Source organism: Hyperoodon ampullatus, assembly GCF_949752795.1.
Source record: "Hyperoodon ampullatus genome assembly, chromosome: 7".
Classification (NCBI taxonomy): domain Eukaryota; kingdom Metazoa; phylum Chordata; class Mammalia; order Artiodactyla; family Ziphiidae; genus Hyperoodon; species Hyperoodon ampullatus.
In genome coordinates this window covers 66665115-66684330 of record NC_136920.1, presented here as the reverse complement: position 1 = coordinate 66684330, position 19216 = coordinate 66665115, and the positions used below count along the sequence as shown (strand labels likewise).

The window sequence follows — 19216 nt, the reverse complement described above, 5'->3', positions numbered from 1 at the left end:
TATTCCTGTTCACACTTTGGAAAACACTGTTCTTCCTCTTATTTTGTTGGGTGGACTTTAGAAGTCAAAATTGGAAACCTAAGCCTCCAAACCTCAAGTCCAAGCCCTCAGCTCAGACATTCAAATTACTAACAAAATTGCTGATCTGATTTCTAATACCTTTCCATTCACCTCTCTTGGGCTGGATCCGATTTGTTATTTAAGATGTACTTTCAGAGTTCACTGAGACACTCCTCATCCTCTCCCTTCCCTGGTCAAAACCAAGGTGCTCTTGAAGATTCATGTTGGGCTTCTACATACATATGCTCAGACCACAGGGTACATGATTGGCTTATCACTCCATGTTATTGCATTTTTCGGTGGTGGAATCAGGCAGCTGATTTGTGGCACTCCCAGATGATCACGGTTGGGGTTGTGAGATTAAAATACTTCCCTTTCAGTGAGAACATTTGTCTTAGGCCAGCTTTGAATAGTGGCACGATGGGCTGGATTCATCTCTCTGACTTGGCCACTGTGGGAAGCCCTAAGATGAGGAGTGTGTGTACTGACAGAATGCAAGAGAAATTGCCATCAAATCCATCCCGATCCTCTGCAGAGTCGAAAACAAGAAAGGCCGAGGCGGGGTAGAAATCTGTGTGTGGCGGATGCCAGAGGAAGGAAGGGAAACTGACAAATGGGGAGGCCTGACTCTGCCTTCAGCTCACTTGGCACGGTGCCTCTGCATGGCCGAGTCACGACCCAGGGCTGGTTAGTGCTGTGAGGGAGATGCTGAGTTTGAGCTGAGCTTTGCAGGACACAAAGGTGGTCCCAATCATCTTGGACGTGGTGGCCCGGGGCATGGCCTCTTAGAGTCAGTCCTTGTCCTCAGACAAGGTGGCCAGTGACCAATACAGACTGGGGGAAACAGACTCTCGGGTCACATGGGACCCTAGACTGGAGGTGCTGGGGAAGGGACCCCACTTCCTAGGTTCAAGTGCCTGGCTTGTTTATGCTTCCCCTTAACATGGTATGTTTTCTGCTGGGAGCTTGAATATCATCTTCCTGTGTTCAGTTTCTATTCCTTTTCTCCTCCTCTTATTCCTGATGCTGATGTTGATGATGATGATGATAATGATGATATTTAACGTCATGATATTGTGGCTTATAATAAGAAATATATATTTGGTCTTCGCCCCTATTCCTGGCACAGAGCTCCTATAACCCTTGGAATTTCCTAAGTGATGAGAGCTATAAAGGTGTTTTTTGTTTTGTTAATGAGGTGACGTTTGGGAAGCCTCTAGATCACCTAAGGATTGGGGCTGGTCACCAGTGGAGCCGGCCATGTGATTAGAGGGTTGGAACTTTCAGTCTTACCCCGACCTTCAGGGAAGGGAGAGGGGCTGAAGGTTGAGTTAAACATCAATGGCCAATGATTTAATCAATCATACCTATGTAATGAAGCCTCCATAAAAACCCCCAAGGCCAGGGTTTGGAGGGCTTCCAGGTTGGTGAACGTGTGGAGATGCGGGGAGAGTGATGCGCTCACCGAGCCTGGAAGCTCTGTGCCCTTTCCGCATACCTTCCCTTAAGCATCTCTTCCATCTGGCTGTTCCTGAGTTATGTCCTTTTGTAATAAACCAGTAATCTGGTAAGTAAGATGTTTCTTTGAATTCTGTGAGTTGCTCTAGCAAATTAATCAGACCCAAAGAGGGGGTCATTAGAACCTCCAATCTATAGCTGGTCAGTCTGAAGCCCAGGTGACAATGTGGACTTGAGATTGGCATCTGAAGTAGGGTAGGGGTAGGGTAGTCCTGTAGGGTCGAGCCCTTAATCTGTGGGATCTGATGCTATCTCTAGGTAGATAATGTTAGATTTGAGTTGAATTGTAAGACATCCAGCTGGTGTTGGAGAATTGCTTGGTGGTGTGGAAGAAAAACACACTCATTGTAAACATGTATTAAGCATTTACTGGTACTGTGCCTAGTTGTTATATGCATGGCCTCATTAAGTCCTCACAGCAGCCCTCTGAGCTATTTTTTTAACCCCATTTTATAGATGAGAAAACAGAGGCACAGGGAGGATAAGTAACTTGTCTCCCCTGGGATCTGAACCTAGGCAGTCTGAACCATTATGATCTGGCCTCGGGTCTGCTTCCACATGCTGGGGAGTGAGCAGGTTGCAGAAGAAAAGCGTGGAAATTCCTGTTCACCTTGAGCTTACCAACTGGGAGGCCCAGTGGTGGGTGTTCCTCAGGTGCTTTCTTTCAAAAAACTCTTGAGATGTAGATATCATCATTTCCACTTTGTAACCAATAACCATTAGCTGAGTACCACTGTGTGCTAGGGAGAGCACTAGAAACTTCCAACCTTATCCCTCATTCTTCTAACAATTGTTCAACGTGGCTAATATCATCCCCTTACAGATGAGAAAGCTGAGGCTGCCTGAGGTTAAGCTACTTGTCAAGTTTGTGCAGCAAGGTTGAGCTGTTTATAAAACTGAGGGATTTTAATGAATGAGGGTTGCTGTTTCTTGAGTGGTCTTGGCCTTAGGCTAAGAAGAGAAGCCAGCTAAAAATATCCATCCAGTTGAGGGAAAGCTGCCCTATTGAGGCCCAAGATTGAAAGTTATATTGTTTTTCTCTTTCTGACTTACTTCACTCTGTATGACAGTCTCTAGGTCCATCCACGTCTCTACAAATGATGTATGTAGACATATAGCTGATTCACTTTGCAGTACATTATAAACTAACACAATATTGTAAAGCAAGTATACTCCAATAAAAATTAAAAAAGAAAAAAAGAAAGTCATGGGCCTGGGCTTCGCCTCAGGAACTTGAAAACACAGATTCATTACCAGCCCTGTGCTTCTGTCTGTTGCTGGCGTGGTCACTTCTTCCTTCTGTTCACAGCATTCTTGGCTTCTGAGGTGCAGGTGTCCCTGGTGTTAAGCCGGCAGCTGCCAGGTACGAGAGATGCCCCTTGCGAAGCAGTGAATAGGAAAGTGAGCTGGTGCCCACTCGTTTCTGTGTGCCCACTGCCGGCACTACACTGACAGGACATCAGTGCAGGTACGTTGGATAAAATGCTCTGTCCTTGTCTGACACCAGGATGCCTGGTGTTACTTAAACACCAGGATATAATCTGGAGTGATTTTCACCTGCCCCGAAGGAATTTTTTTTTTCATTAATTCATTAATTCTGGTTGAGCCAGTAAAACTCATCACACGTTATTCATTTTAGAATTTAAAAATCAAATTTCGAGTCAATGCTAAATGGATCACAGGTCTCTTTCCTTCTGTGAGAGATGAGCTTTTCATTACCGATTCCATCGATTTGAATTGCCTGTAACGGGCAGACTTTGTTCCTCAGGCTCAGCGTGGCTAAGGGTGCCATGTGAGATGGTCTTGCTTGTGGAGGGGAGCGAATGCCTTAGAGGTCCCCTTCCTTGCTTGCTTCTGTGACTGTGGTGTAGACTGCACCAGCCAAAACAGCTTGGTCAGTGCGATCTGCCGCCCTAGCACTCTGCCGTCAGCCTTCCCCGGGCTCAGATTCCGGAGTGAGAGGGTAAGGTGAAATTGTGTCGAATGATTAAATGAATATGCATCAGAAAATGCCTGGCAAGTGCTTTGAAGCCTAGAGATTATCAGCGGACTCTGTGCATAGCCATATGAAAACCAAGTCCACCGGGAGGTTTTAGATCTGCTTTAGAAAACACAGAGAAACGGCTCAGCAGGAAGAGCCCCTGCAGCCTGTACTTTGCTCCTTTGAGCGAATCAATCGGCTTTTTAAAAACCCAGGCTTTAATTGGTTATACTCTGGGAGAGGGTTTTCGATACATTCCCCCATCTGGCAGGACTAATTGTTCTTTGCATTCGGTGAAGGAGGCTGGAAGGTGTTCATGCCTATAAATGTCACTGCTCGTGGCTGTTTGATGATAGTGAGTCTCTTCTGCCATCTGACTCTTGCAAATGTTTCCTAGGATATGTCTTATATCTGAGCAGCTTCCACAGAGCTCCTGTGATGTCAGAGAGGTGAGGTACCCTTGTATGGCCAGGACCTCTGATGGAGAGCCACCGAGCATCACAGGCCTGGCTTCTGACCTCCCTGTTCATAATGGCCCCATGTGGGCCAAGGAGACAAGTGAGATGGACCAAATATACTTGCTGGGGTCCCAAATCTGGCCTCTGTGGGTGCTCCTCCCTGCCTCAGTAGACTCCCTATCTCTGCCCCCCTTGCCACCTATGCCCCCCCAGTATCTGCCAGAGCCCACCTTTAGGGACTGGGCTTTCAGATCTGATGAGTGTAGCTGTGCCAGAGTGTTAGGGCTGCTCGTTTCTGTATCCCATTTTGCATCCACATGACAGACCCTCCAGCGGTCCATGCTCAGCTCTCTCAGTTTCCTTGAGGAGAACCAGCCCCAACACAGCATGATTTGGAGAGACCATAGGTCAGAGGCACTGCAGAGTTTCTTGGCTGCATCTGCTGGGAAGGACCTTCTGGTCAGGGCTGTCCCTGACACACAAGCCAGAGACTGTTCCACAGAGGAGGACTTGCATTCTCTTGTAACTCTGGTCATACCATCACCCATTTTGGAAACAATAGTACCTGCTGGCCCCTGGACTATGCTGAGATGCTCCATCACTGAACCTACATCCATTTGTTAATTCATTCGTATCAGTGAATGTTTAATATTTATTATATGAGGCATTTATTATGCACTTTTATTACATATGAGCATTATAAATACATGTTATATAGATATCTTATTTAATTCCTAACAGCCCTATGAAGTGAGCCATGTTGTGAGGCAGTATAGGACCCCTGAGGCTGGAGCCAGACTATGTGTATTCAATTCCCAGCTCTGCCGACCATCGGCTCTGTGATGTTGGGCACGTTGCTTAATATAAACTTTCTGGGCTTTAGTTTCCTATCTGTAAAATAGGATAACAATAATATCTACCTCAGTGGGTCGTTACAAGGAATAAGTTAACACATCGAAAGCTTTTCGAACAGAGCTCGGCACTTGGTAAATAAACACCTATATAAGTGTTTGCTGTTGTTACTATCATCATACAAATGAGAAATCTGGAGCACAGGGAAATCATCAATGTTTACGTGGCAGAGCTGGCATTAGGACCACGTCTGATTCCCAAGCTCCACCATTCAGACCTGGATGGAAGTGATCACATCTTCCCTCTAGGCAGAGACCTTTGTGGGGATTCCATATTCACGCAGCTGACAAGGACAGCGGGGGAGACAAATAGAATTGTCTTCCTCAGGAAGGACTCCCACTGGGCCACAGTTATCTCAGTGAGGTTCAGATGAGATGAATAGGTTTTTTTTTTTTTTTTTTTCCCTGCGGTACGTGGGCCTCCCACCGCTGTGGCCTCTCCCGTTACGGAGCACAGGCTCCGGACGTGCAGGCTCAGCGGCCATGGCTCACGGGCCCAGCCGCTCCGCGGCATGTGGGATCTTCCCGGACCGGGGCACGAACCCGTGTCCCCTGCATCGGCAGGCGCACTCTCAACCACTGCGCCACCAGGGAAGCCCATGAATAGGTTTTGACTTTCTGCATTCAAATCCCCTTCCAGCAACACATCCTTGAGACCCCACCCAAGTCAAAGGGTGAGCTTCCGGGATTCCACATCTCCTGCTCATCTCTTTGCTCACAGCAGCCTCTTTGCACCCAGGTGTGAATGCCTGCTCATTTCACTCTCATAATAGCTCCCATGTTTATACTAATGTGGGGGTTACATAAGATAAACTCTATAAAGCTTTTGTCTCAGGGCCCGGCACAGAGTAAGTGCTCAGTAAACTTTAGCTATTACTATTATTATCACGAAGTCACCTCCCTTCCAAGTTTGGAGCACACTTCCCTTTGCCTAGATAATACTCTGCAGCAGTGGGTTCTTTTTTGCTCCTTGATTTCTAGGGCAGACCAAGCCCCTTCTTGCCCTCCATTACATCCCCAGGAGAAGCACCAGTGTGGGTCGAGGGCAAGGGTATGTTTGGGCCTTGGGTCCTGCAGAGGAGCTTTCCGTATGAACAGCAAAGAGGTTAAAATTTTTGCACTTAGGGTGGGCTGTCTTTGGCTCTTATTCTTCACCTTCTCTTTGGGGAGTATGGCCGTTTTGGAGTCCATGTGGTGAGCTGGGCCCAGAGTTATCTCCCACATGGAAGTGACCCCCTTGTCCTTACAAGGACCTCAGCTGGGTCCAAGAGAAAGGAAGCCTGGATCCAATGACCCAGACTAGCTCCACTCTGTTGCCCAGGGCCACAGGTTCCCATAAGGGTTTGGGACCAAATACAAACATTTTTGACAGTTATAGGGCACTTATAATGTGCCAGGTATTGCTCACTGGATCCTCCAAATAACCCTGTGTGGTAGGAGGAATAAAGGCCCCCAGAGATGTCCACATCCTAATCCGTAGATTCTTGTGAATATGGTCTATTATATGGCAAAGGGCAATTAAATTTGCTAATCAGCTGACCTTGAGATGGGGAGATTATCCTGGATTATCTGGAAGGGCCCAACATAAACACAAGGGTCTTTTCAAGTGAAAGAGAGGCAGGAGAGTCAGAGTGATTCAGTGTGAGAAGGACTCAACTACCCTCGCTGACTCTGAGGATGGAGGAAGAGGATCATGAGTCAAGGAGCACCGACAATTGATAGAAGTTGAAAAAGACAGGAAAACGGATTCTCTCCAGAGCCTCTGGAGGAACGCAGCCCTGCTGACACCTTGATGTTAGCTCACTGAGACCCATTTCAGATTTTTGACCTCCAGAGCCATAAGATAATACATTACTGTCATTTTCATCACTGAGTTTGTGATAATTTGTTACAGCAGCAATAAGAAACTAATACACCCTAAAAGTAGGTAGAGTTATTATCTCTGTTTGAGATGAGGGTCCTGAAGTTTAGAGAGGTTAAGTAACTCATGCATTGTCACACATAAGAAAGCTTGGAGCTAGGACCTGTACCCAGCTGTTTGATTGGAGCCTGGGCTCATACCCACGATGTTATCTGACTCTCCAACCCCAGCTATTGTATAGACCATGATCATTTCCATCATCTTATTCTTCATGCATTTTTCCTGCAGGAATTTGCACTGGGGGCAGGAGGTGTGCAGGGAAGTTGGGATTCAGCTCTTGGCTACCTCTGTCTGTTTCCATCAGAAACATGATCCCAGTGTGTGGTAGAAAGGAGGGCAGAGGCCTGGCTTGCAGAGGTGCTGGGTGGACTGTCTGGCTCTGGTCATAACTGCAAGTCTTGTGTGACCTTATGTCAGATGCTGTGTGATAGGGTTTCTAGATGATGATCTGGGTTCACTCTGCCCTTATTAGCAGTCAGTGTGTGGAGACCTTCAAGCACAGCTTCTGAGGAAAAACTATGCAGGGGCTCACCTGAGGGGAAAGAAAAATTATTTTGATTTGTAGCCAAAACACTTGAAAGGCTGAATGGATGAATGAGTATTTTCAATGGATCTAAACACTTACATACTCACTGGATATAAGTGGTATTAGTATTTCCTGAAGCTAAATAATATTGATGTAATAGAAAACTGTTTTTACAATAATGTGAAGAGAACCTTTCACAGGAAGAAGTAGGGGGAATGGTTAAAAAAAAAGGTGGAGAAGGTTAAGAGCACTGATTATACTTATACTCGACAAATGAGTATAAGTGTGACTACAATCCTAACCTAGAGTATCTTAAGGAAGCATAAAAGGTTGAAGTATATTAAGGAAGCAAAAAAGGTTAAAGAAAAATGGAAAGAACTGGGGATGTGTGAGCTGGGGTGCGCAGATGGGGGTGAGGAAGGACAGGAGAGCTGCTGGCACGCTGTCTCAAGCCTCACCATCCAGTCCAGTGGCCCGTGGCCACATATGGCTACTGAGCACCTGAAATGCAGCTGGTGCAGACTGAGGTGTGCTCTAAGCATGAAACAGACAACCGACTCAAAGACTTGTAATGAAAACAAGAATGTAAACTATCTCATTAGTCATGTTTATGTTGATTACACATTGGAATGATAATATTTTAGATGTGTTGGTTTAAATAAGATAGGTTACTAAAATTAATTTCACCTTTTTCTTTTTATTCTTTTTAATGTGGCTACAAAAATTTACAATGACACATGTGGCTTGCATTCTATTTCTATCAGACAGTGCTGGTCTAGAGGGCAGAAGTGGGACCAAGGGTGTAATATTAACAGGGAGGCACTTTGGCCTCATGGTAAGGAAAGAGCTTCTAACAATTGGCCATGTCCAAAGAAGGGAGGCAGGAGCTCCTTGTCAGTAGTAGAAATGAAGGCCAAGGCTGTCTTCTCAGGGCCTTTGGAGGGGATTGTTGCTTTGAGAGCAGGACTGGACCAGGTCATCACTCAGAGCCCTTCTGATGCTTAAAGGACTGTGAGTGCATATATGGATCTGTGTATATTAATTACATCTTTTCCTCATTTTATTGTTATGTATTTTCCTGGTTCTTCTCACTGCCCTTGGGAAAACACAGTGGCCTTCTTTCAGAAGTCAAGTGGGTGAGTGTCTTGATTCAAGGAAGCATGCAGCTGCTCTGTGCTCCTGAGGCCTTCAGGGCCCCCTTGGATGCCAAGGTCAGGCCCCGAGTCACTCAGTGCACAAGCCAGAAACTGGGCACCCCAGAATGGTGTCCTGCCCCAGGACAGCTGCCCAGTCACCGATGAGCTCCTGCAGCAGAGTTTGGTGGCCACATCCACCTGGAGTCTGGCCAGCCCACTGTTCTGTGGTCCAGGGACCTGCAGGCTCCTGGCACTGCCACCCCAACATGCAGCAGGAGGGCCAGAGTGATAGCCCCCGGGGCCTGGCTCTATGTTATCTTTGCACAGCCCAAGAGGCCAATGACATTAGCTGAGCCAGTGATTACCGTAAGCTAATCCTAGCAGCAAGGAGAAATTTGAAACCCTGTAAAGAAATGTTTCTAGGCTTTAGAACAGAACCCATCTGCATGATCTTCTAATTACAAATTGGAGACTAACACCCAATTTTCACATTCATCTGACTGCACGTCCTTGGAAGGGATATTCTTTTTTTTTTTTTTTTTTTTTTGCTGTACGCGGGCCTCTCACTGTTGTGGCCTCTCCCGTTGCGGAGCACAGGCTCCGGAAGCGCAGGCTCAGCAGCCATGGCTCACGGGCCCAGCCACTCCACAGCATGTGGGATCTTCCCGGACCGGGGCACGAACCCGTATCCGCTGCATCGGCAGGCGGACTCTCAACCACTGCGCCACCAGGGAAGCCCAGGAAGGGATATTCTTGACTTCTCTACGAACATGCTACCGTACTGGCTTTCTGCCAGTCCAGACTGGCTTTGCTCTGGTATTCCTATACCCCAGGCCACTGGGGCAGTAGGCCTGCTTAGATCTGTACCACCTGAGCCAGGCAGGACTGGGGACTCTCCTGTCCTCCCAGGGCAGGGAATCAGGAATAAGAATGGCTCGCATGTGCCCAGGCAGCATAGCCTATGTGAGCACTTTACACGCATGGCCTCATTGATCCTTCCAAACACCTAATGGGATATATACTATTATTATCCCCATTTTATAGATAAGGAAGTTAAGGCTCAAAGCGTTTAGGAGATCACATAATTGGCAAGCTTCAAGGCAGGGCCATAAAGATAGATTTGTCTGACTTAGGAGCCCAAAATATTAGCTACCATAATCCATTTCAGGGACTTAGCAAACCCAAAGAAAGCAGAGCCTGTGAAATTGCCAGATAGAGGTAGAGGAAGTAAGGAGAGAGTGGGAAGAAGGGGGAGAGGGTAGGGAAGAAGGTGACACGCCCATTCATTCGTTCATTCATTCATTCATTCTACGTGTTTCCCCAAAAGTAGAGCGTTCCTATTGAACGTTTCATAAACCAAAATGGTGGAAAGCCAAGAAGGAATCACCTTAAGACATATCTTGCTAACGGATGCACAAAATAAACTGAGATAGGGGCTTCCCTGGTGGTACAGTGGTTGAGAGTCCGCCTGCCGATGCAGGGGACGCGGGTTCGTGCCCCAGTCCGGGAAGATCCCACATGCCGCGGAGCGGCTGGGCCCGTGAGCCATGGCTGCTGATCCTGCGCGTCCGGAGCCTGTGCTCCACGACGGGAGAGGCCACAACAGTGAGAGGCCCTTGTACCACAAAAAAAAAAAAAAAAAAAAAACTGAGATAAAGCACAGTTGCTCACAGACACGGTTCAAAGCTATGGTGGCTTGAGGCTACGATGCTGAGTGCAGCTGCCAAGGAAGGAGCTTGGCGGTGCCACTCTCTCTGTTTGGGGTGTGCGCTGCCTCTCATAGAGGCAAAACATTGTTTGCCTTGGTGCAAAACAAATGCTGAACACTATTTTTGCTTTTCACCTTTTTTTGTAAAAGCAAAAAATCCTCTTTGGATTTCTTTCAGTTAGCGAAAACAGGTACCAACTAGGTCTTTCACAAAAATGAAGTGGCATAAAGCAAACTTTCGAAAAGTGGGGGATACCTGTAAATGGTTTAACTCTGGGCCTTTGGTAGGTCAGACAGCAAAATGAGAAGGAGCAGCCCCTTCCCTGGAGAATCTCAGGAAGTGACAGACAGTTGTGCTGAGTGGAACTGTGCTCAGTCTGTGCCTGCTTCTACAGAAGCACAGGCTAGAAAACTGCGAGTTCGTCTGTGGGAGGCTGGGTGGGCTTGCACAGAGGAGGATGCGTTGGACTTGGACTTGGGCGGGGAGCAGGCATTTGGGACAGAAGGAACCGCATAAGCAAAGGCCCAGAAGTTGGGGGGCACATTGGCTTATTGGGAGATGTTGGCTGGTCATTTCCAGGGAGAGGAGAGCGGGGAGTGGTGGGTGGAGGGAGGCTGGACTGGGAGGGGCTTTGGTTGTCATAGCAGCTCATGTGGTGGGACGTGGCAGGAACATTCCTTCCTTCCCTCGTTCACTTAGCTCTTATCCAGCTCCCTTTACATATACGTATCAGTCACGGTTAGCAGACCAGGATGGGGCTTGGCTGGGTTGCGGGGTGGGGGGTGGCCGTCAACTTGGACAAAGGTATCCCAGGGCTGCCCTTTCCCACTCAGATTTGCCTTGGATTTGAGGGACCTGGTAGCAGAGCACAGTCCCTGAAACCAAAACCCTGCCGGACTGCAGAGAAAAGGCAGGGGCCCCTGTTGGTTGTCAGGCACATCTCCATGGAGGAAGTGGAGATTTATTGAGTGTTAAATGTCAGTATCGATGTAATAAAGATGGTACACTGTAAGTAATGAGCACTTTCCAGGTGAGGAACCATTTTCAATAAGTTGTCAACCTGTCTGGTGCTATGAATTATTCAAAAACAAAGAGCTTGAACAAACCCCACTTGGAGTTATTTAACTCTCAGATCTACTCCTTAGCTCTGTCCCTCTTGACAGGAGCACCAGTGTCCTGTGGTACCCAAGGACCTTGGAATTTGCACACACTTTCATCTCATTAGAAGATCCCAATATTCCTTTTGCTGTCTTTCCTGTGATGAGGACAGGCTTGATGGAAAATGGATTTCTGACCTTCAGAGGCTCTTGTGAAAGGCAGGAGAACTTTCAGGAAATGAATGCAGGAGCAAAAGAAGGCAAGAAGGACAAGAGGTGCGAGACCCCTGGGATGGTCATGGCATCTGACAAATGTGGCCAGGTGTCAGCTTTGCCCACTCGCCCCTCAAAGATCTACACATCATTCTGGATAATTCCACAGCCCTGGGGGTATAGCCTTTATAGATTCCTGCTCACTCCCAGGGACTCAAGGCTGCCCCTGCCTCCTGGGTTCCTGTCTTCCCATGGATCACCTCCATGATGTGCTCACTGTGCTGAGTTGGTGAGTTCACAGGGAATTCACAAAGGAAGGGCTCACACGCACAGTAGGCCTTCCCAAAGAAGATGATGAGGGCAGCAGCTTTCAATGGCTACAGAATCCTAGAAGTTCCTTTTTTTTTTTAAATTAGTTTACCGTTTTTAAAAATTAATTATTTTATTTATTTATTTATCTTTGGCTGTGTTGGGTCTTCGTTGCTGCACGAAGGCTTTCTCTAGTTGCGGTGAGCGGGGGCTACTCTTCGTTGCGGTGCGCGGGCTTCTCATTGCAGTGGCTTCTCTTGTTGCGGAGCACAGGCTCTAGGCATGCGGGCTTCAGTAGTTGCAGTGTGTGGGCTCAGTAGTTGTGGCTCGTGGGCTCTAGAGCGCAGGCTCAATAGTTGTGGCACACAGGCTTAGTTGCTCCAAAGCATGTGGGAGCAGGGCTCGAACCTGTGTCTCCTGCATTGGCCAGCGATTCTTAACCACTGCGCCACCAGGGAAGCCCCCCTGGAAGTTCTTTTTTTTTTTTTTTTTTTTTTTGCAGTTCGTGGGCCTCTCACTGTTGTGGCCTCTCCCGTTGAGGAGCACAGGCTCCGGACGCGCAGGCTCAGCGGCCATGGCTCGCGGGCCCAGCCGCTCCGCGGCATGTGGGATCCTCCCGGACCGGGGCACGAACCCGTGTCCCCTGCATCGGCAAGCGGAACCTCAACCACTGCGCCACCAGGGAAGCCCCTACCCTGGAAGTTCTTAAAAGGGGTTTCACTGCTTACATTTCATCCCAGGCCCACCCCATCTGGCCAGCCTGGCACTCACTGCCCTCCCTGCTCTTTCTCAGAAGCCAACTCCCGGCTGTTCATGCTCCCTGAGAAGGCCACCTTCTTCCCTCCTCTGACTCCCCACAGCTGGTGCCCTGGTCACCTTCCACCCAGCACTCATCACATTGGTTTCCAAAGACTTCTGCCCCTAGGATAAATTCACTGGTTATCCCTCTGTTTTCTTATGACAGCTCACCTGGAGACTGGCATAATGGTCACATTGTCCCAATGAGGAAACTGAGGCTTGGAAATGTTGAGTGGTCTGCGCACAGTCCCCTGTAGAGTGGCGCTCCCAAGGGCCCTGCACAGCTGCTCGACTTCTCCTCACCCCTCCTGGACCTGATCACAGCTCCTTTCTCTCCCCTTTGCCAGGGCTGCTGAGGGCCTGTCCTTCCAGTCTCTGCCTCTCCCATTTTTATAAGCCACCTGACTTCACATGCACTCCATCTTGTGCTCGTTCCATCATTAGAAGGCAGCAGAGAGACCCTAGGGTGCTTTATTAACATTTTATTTGGCTGTTTTTGAAGTGAAGCAAATTGCCCAGAGTGAGCCTGGGTTCCCAGTGGTCAGCAGAAGGCACTTGATGTTGCAGGAGCTCTGCAAGATGTCCTTGGAGATGGCCAGCCTCAGACAGTCATCCTGACTCCTTCAGGCCTCCACCCTCACCCCAGCACTTACCTGCTCTGGGATTTCAGATAATCCTTTAAACAACTCTGAGCTTCTGCTTTCTAATTTGTAACATGCAGATGATAAGAGTTATCTCATTGAGATCTTGGGAAGATTAAATGAGAAAATGAGTGGAGAGGCCCTGGCATGGAGGAGATGCAGTTTCCTTTCAGGGAGGGACAGTTACACGTTGCACCCAACCTGTCCGGTGATAGTTACTTTGCTCTGGGCCTTCATTTCAACCTGCATCTGCCCACTCGCAGTCCACGGCTGCTCTTTTAGAGCCACATTAATCATCCCTCCAAAAACTCACAGAAAGGAGCCTAAATATCAGCTCGCCCACGGATATTGAGCTCATTATTTTTGAAGAAACTGGCGCATCTTGAAGGCGCAACCCCCATCAACCTGCCCTCCTGCGGCTCACTAGTGTCACTAAGGGCTGGGTTTAGTGCCTTCTGCCTTTCAGAGTCATGCCTCAGTTGAGAGGAAAAGTGTGTGTATTTCAGAGTGGCCTTGTGGGGGTGACACTGACCTTTCCCGAGCCTTCTGCAGACTTTGGCTCCCAGGACCTCTGTGTGACAGGCCAGGAACGGGCTGGCGGCACAGTCTCAGATCCACCCTGCCAAGGGCTTCTCCAGAGTGGTTGGGCAATTAAACCCTCAGAAAAACATCCAGTGGACATTCTGTTCCCTTCAACCAAGATGTTTTTTCTTTTTATAAATGTATTTTTATTTATTTATTTTTGGCTGCATTGGGTCTTCGTTGCTGCACAGGCTTCTCTAGTTGTGGCGAGTGGGGTCTACTCTTCGTTGAGGTGTGAGGTCTTCTCATTGCAGTGGCTTCTCTTGTTGCAGAGCATGGACTCTAGGCATGCGGGCTTCAGTAGTTGTGCCGCGTGGGCTCAGTAGTTGTGGCTCGCGGGCTCTAGAGCGCAGGCTCAGTAGTTGTGACACACGGGCTTAGTTGCTCCACGGCAGGTGGGATCTTCCCGGAGCAGGGCTCGAACCCATGTCCCCTGCACTGGCAGGCGGATTCTTAACCACTGCACCACCAGGGAAGTCCCTCAACCAAGATGTTTTAAGTGTCTTTGCTAGCAGTTGGTTATATAAAGGTGACCACACGGCTCCCAGTGATGCGGGGGTGGGGGTGGGGGACAGAAAAGTTTGCAGAGCTGTCCTGTCTGCTGAAGGGTATGCCAGGACTGAGGGCTGAGTGCCATGGGAGACCAGAGGAGGGCGTCTCACAGCCTGGAGAGTCAGCAGCAGCTTCCCAGAAGCTGAATTTAGGAGAATAATTTAGCCAGCCTAAGAAGGGAGCTGGGGGAAGGAGAGAACTCTGGACAGAGGGAGTAGCGAGATCAGAGGCAAAGGGGCGTGGGATTCTCTCTCAGCACAAAGGCAGGCAAGCAGCAGACTGGACCGATGGGGAGGGAGTCAAGATTTTGGACGGGCAAACCTGTGAGCTTCTCAGGGTTTAAAGAAGAAAACATTGAGCCAATGGAGTGAGTCTGAGCAAAGGTGTCTCAGATTTTAACGCGCATGTGAGTCACCTGGGGGCTTGTTAAATTCAGATTATGCTTAGGTAGGTCCAGGTTGGGGTCTAAGAGTCTGCATTTCTAACAAGTTCCTAGGTGAAGCTCATGCTGCTGGTCCACGGACCACACTTTGAGTAGCAATGGAGAGACCTGCAGCAGATAGGACAAGCCCTGCGTGTCTGACCTTGCAGGCTCTTATTCCTCGTTTCCTGTGACTGTGCATGAACGGTGAATGGGAGTTTGGCTTTAGCTAATTCCATGAAGCAGCCGAGGGACTGGTGTTTTGGCCAATACACAGGCCCATCGCCTTAGTATGACTGGTATACTGGTTTGCTTTTATTCTCTTTTTAATGATGTTTGCCTCAGTAACCCTGTTTCTGAATTCCCACTCAGATGAGGCAAGGACTTCTGAGAGGAAGACAGACTGTCCTGTCTGTGGGAATCCAGGCTGGTGTGATGGTCCCCATGGCTTCCGTATGAGCATAAAGGGCAGGAGCCTCGCCCATGAGGGAGGATGGCCCCCTCCTCAGTGACTCCAGATGAACCTTCTCTCCTCCCAGCCTCCGTGCGTTTCCCCGCACTGCAGAGCAGTCCAAGACAGACCTTCTACCCGGAGTCCTCTTGTTCCCTTGCCCACTGGCTCTGGGGGGCTGTGGGCCGTGATGGAGAACCATGTGGAGACACAGATCCAAGGTGGGGCTGAGGGTCCAGCCCAGGTGTGCTTATCGCACGGGTACCAGCGTAGCTGGGGAGGGTGGCAAGGGCTCCGTCTGGCCCTCAGGCACAGTCTGGCTCACATGGGCTTCTCAGCAGCCAGGCTGTTGCTAAGTGCCCCAGCCTCCACGACACACTGTCCTTTCTCACCCCGGGTTCTCCATACGAAAGGCCCTAGTGGAATGTTGGTTCCATTCAGTCCAGTTCAGAAACTGCATGTTAAGCACCCACCATGGGCCTGGGCTCTGGGGAAACAAGGGTCCTTTCCTCAAGATGTCACAGTTCAGTAGGAAAACAGACGAGGACACTGACAGTTATCATTCAGTGTGGTTAGAGGGGAGCATGGGGACTCTAGGGACCTAGCTAGGGGGTGATTGATTCTGTAGAATGGAGTATATTCATTTAACAAACCTTACATTGAGCTGGGCACTGGGATAAGACAAACAAGGCCCATGCCTTGAAGGGCCTACCAGTGTGTGGGTGGGGACAGTGAACATGTCCTGGGCAGGTGCAGGAGGTGCTGTCCGGGCCTTGCCCACATCCCCTTGCCCGGCTCCTTCAGTGCACATGGGCCCAACTTCTAACCACCAGCACCTGAATTTCTTTGTTTGGGTATTTTCTCTTCCCACTAGTATCCACTCTGCTCGCAGGGTGTCAGGGTGGGGGGCATGGACCAGAGTGCTGGGGAATTAATGCTGCTGCCCCTAACAACCATCAACCAATGACTGGCAGGAGATGGAGTATAAATACCCCAGGTCCCTGGCCCCTGGGGAAGAAAACTCTGAGGTGTGGGTTCTATACTGAGTTTCCCCAGCATGGTGCTGCCCCAAACACCCACAGTGCTGGTGGGAAAAAGTACCCTTTGTTGGCTGCCTTCCCTTCTTTGTCTCACTTTTCTCACTTCAGGATTTTCTTTACCTCCTACTCGAAATCAAACGCTTGTCCCAGAGTTGGCTTTTGGGCGAACCTACGCTAAGACAGTAGAGAAGGAGGGATCCATGTTTTGGAAGGGGCAACAGCATGAGGGAAAGCACAGAGGTGTGGATACATGTGGTATGCAGGGAACTGTGGGTGCTGTGCTGTAGCTGAGGTGAGCCGTGGCACAGGCCATCTCCTCTCACGGGAATTTGGGGAGGACTCACCTTGCAGGGCTAAGGGGGATGCTTTGGGTGGCTCCACCACCTGCTCAGCCCTGACCTCACTCACCCAGCTCCTACGTGTAGCTGCCCAGACCCACGGAGAGCCTGCTGCTGTGGTCCCGTTGGACGATCAGTGCTAAGGAACTTGGAGAAGATTATTGATGAAAGCATTTCCCAAAGCAGGTTCCGTGGAACATCGGTCCTGGGTTGTGCCTCTCAAAAGAGGGCTCCCTGGTTACCGAGTTTGCCCAGTGCTGCAATTACACTTCATTCTTAGAGGTTCCCAGTGTACCTCAGAGGCCTGGGAAGTCCTGAGTCACAATTCTTTTTCGCTTAACCAGAATTAGCCAGCATTTTCCATAGTCAGTTGACGTGGAACCTTCTGTCTCACAACAGTACTAACTCTGCACAGAAGGAAGGTTCTGCAGAGCTCGCTGTGGGAAGTGCTGATATGGGATGGGAGGACTTATCCGGAGAGTCAGGGAAGCCTCCGGAGGGCCGAAACCAGCCTGCCACTGTCACTCTTCTGCTGTCAGTGAGCCCTGGCAGAAATGGCACTGCTGCATTCCACAATTAGATCACAGAACCAGCCCTAGGGCCGGGTAGTAGCCAGAGACACCCAGAGCCTCTTTCTGCTAGAGACTAGAAGCAGAGCATCCAACAAATTCATAATGTGCTTCATAGACAGGGGCAGCTCAGAAGACAGCCTGAGAGATGGGAGAAGCCACCAACTGGAACTAATTCATATCATTAGGCCAGTGAAAGTTGGACACACACCTAAGAATGAACAGAGAATATCCCAGGCCATTATCAGAGGGGTAAACTAAAACCTGGAAGGAGATGAGCAAAGAGAACAAGTAACAGTGACTGAGGCATTTGATTGAGAGAGACAGCTCTGTTCTTGACTTATTTTGTGGCCACCATTCCTGACTTGTTCTAGGAGATTACATTTCAGATGAGGTCACTGAATAAAAGGAAGTTGCAGCCCAAGTAGGGAAGGTGACAAAGAGCAGTGTTTCCCCACCTGGATCTGAAAACTCGAGAGGTCCCTTTTGCTATCTCACATCTCTCGTCTCCTGGTGGGGATGGGGTGGGATTGCAGCTTTGCTCCCCTCTCCTCACCGTCTCCCTTCCTCTCCCTCACTCCTGCATCAGGGAGGTGAGCATCCAGGCAACTTACCTATCCACAGTGCAGCTGGAGTTTAGAAACAGTGATGTGAAACACAGCTGTTTTAAGTGAGTTCACCTTTCTGACCTGAGCTTCACCAGATGAAGCTTCACAGAAAGTAAGTTTACAGAAGAAAACATTGATCCAGCAGCCAGGGGCTTCATGGTGTCATGGGGAGTGGGACTGGGGCCAGAGATCAAAATAAGTAAGTGTCCTGACTTTGTCACAAAAGGGACAAAAGGTCAGCTTTGCAAACTATGGGTTAGTGAGTTTAATGTCATCCCTTAGCAAACCACTAGAAGGAATCTTTTTTTTTTTTTTGCGGTACACGGGCCTCTCACTGTTGCGGCCTCTCCCTCTGCGGAGCACAGGCTCCGGACGCGCAGGCTCAGCGGCCCTGGCTCAGGGGCCCAGCCGCTCCGCGGCATGTGGGATCTTCCCGGACCGGGGCACAAACCCGTGTCCCCTGCATCGGCAGGCAGACTCTCAACCACTGTGCCACCAGGGAAGCCCAGGAATCATTTTTTAAAAAATTATTTTTGAATTTTATCAAAGTAATTCTTTACGCACTTAAAAACCTCAAATAGTACCTGTAATAAAATACGATAGTTCTCTGCTTCACCAGAGTCATCTTCCCAGCCTTGACCCTCAAAGGAGCTCTGTTTAACCCTTTTAGCTGTTTCTTCTCATATTTACCACATTTCTAAATAATATGTTTATACCACTGACTCGGCAGTATTAGGCATTATACATTGATCTCCTGATATAGCAGGTGAGGCTTTGTTTTTTTTTTCTACTTTCCACCTCCTCAAAACCATGTCTCCTCTCCCCCAGTCCTCACATTTTGTATAAAAACAATAGGCAGTGTTTACATTACATACTGTGAAAGTATTGCCCACTATTAAGTTCAGCTTCCGTGATGTAAACTTTTGTTCTTCCTGGTTGAATCAATGTCCAGCTAGGAAAACAGAAAACACTAAGCATTTTAACAGGAAGGGAACGATTTAAGGAAGTGGTTGTACAGGTAATGGAAGAGCTGGGAAGCCAAACGGGAGAAGTTGAGGCAAATAGAAATTAGCAACAGCGGGAAGCTGCTACCATGTCTAAGGCTGGAGAGCCAAGGGTGTGGGCAGTCTTTCCAGAGCCCAGGATGCACAGCTACCTGGCAGAAGGTGGAACCAAAATGGACTTGTCCAAGAGGAGTCAAAGACATGGAGGAGGTGCCACCTCTGTGGGAGACACCACATGAAGCAGAGAATGAGGGGGAGAAATACCCTGACTTCTCCCTTCCTCCCGCCCTCCATCTCCCTTCAGTGCCTCTCATTGGCCAAATGCAGACAGAAGCCAATTGAGAAGTCCAGCCAGCCAGAGTCAACCCCTCTT

At 49.0% G+C, this 19216-nt stretch overlaps 1 protein-coding gene across 2 annotated transcripts in view; it reads left to right on the top strand.

Annotated features, from left to right (window-relative positions):
• The window catches only part of GALNT18 (polypeptide N-acetylgalactosaminyltransferase 18), a gene marked incomplete at its 5' end in the record, with an annotated part of 342665 nt that overhangs the window by 122890 nt on the left and 200559 nt on the right, over positions 1-19216 (top strand). The gene's annotated exons all lie outside the window — the stretch shown is intronic.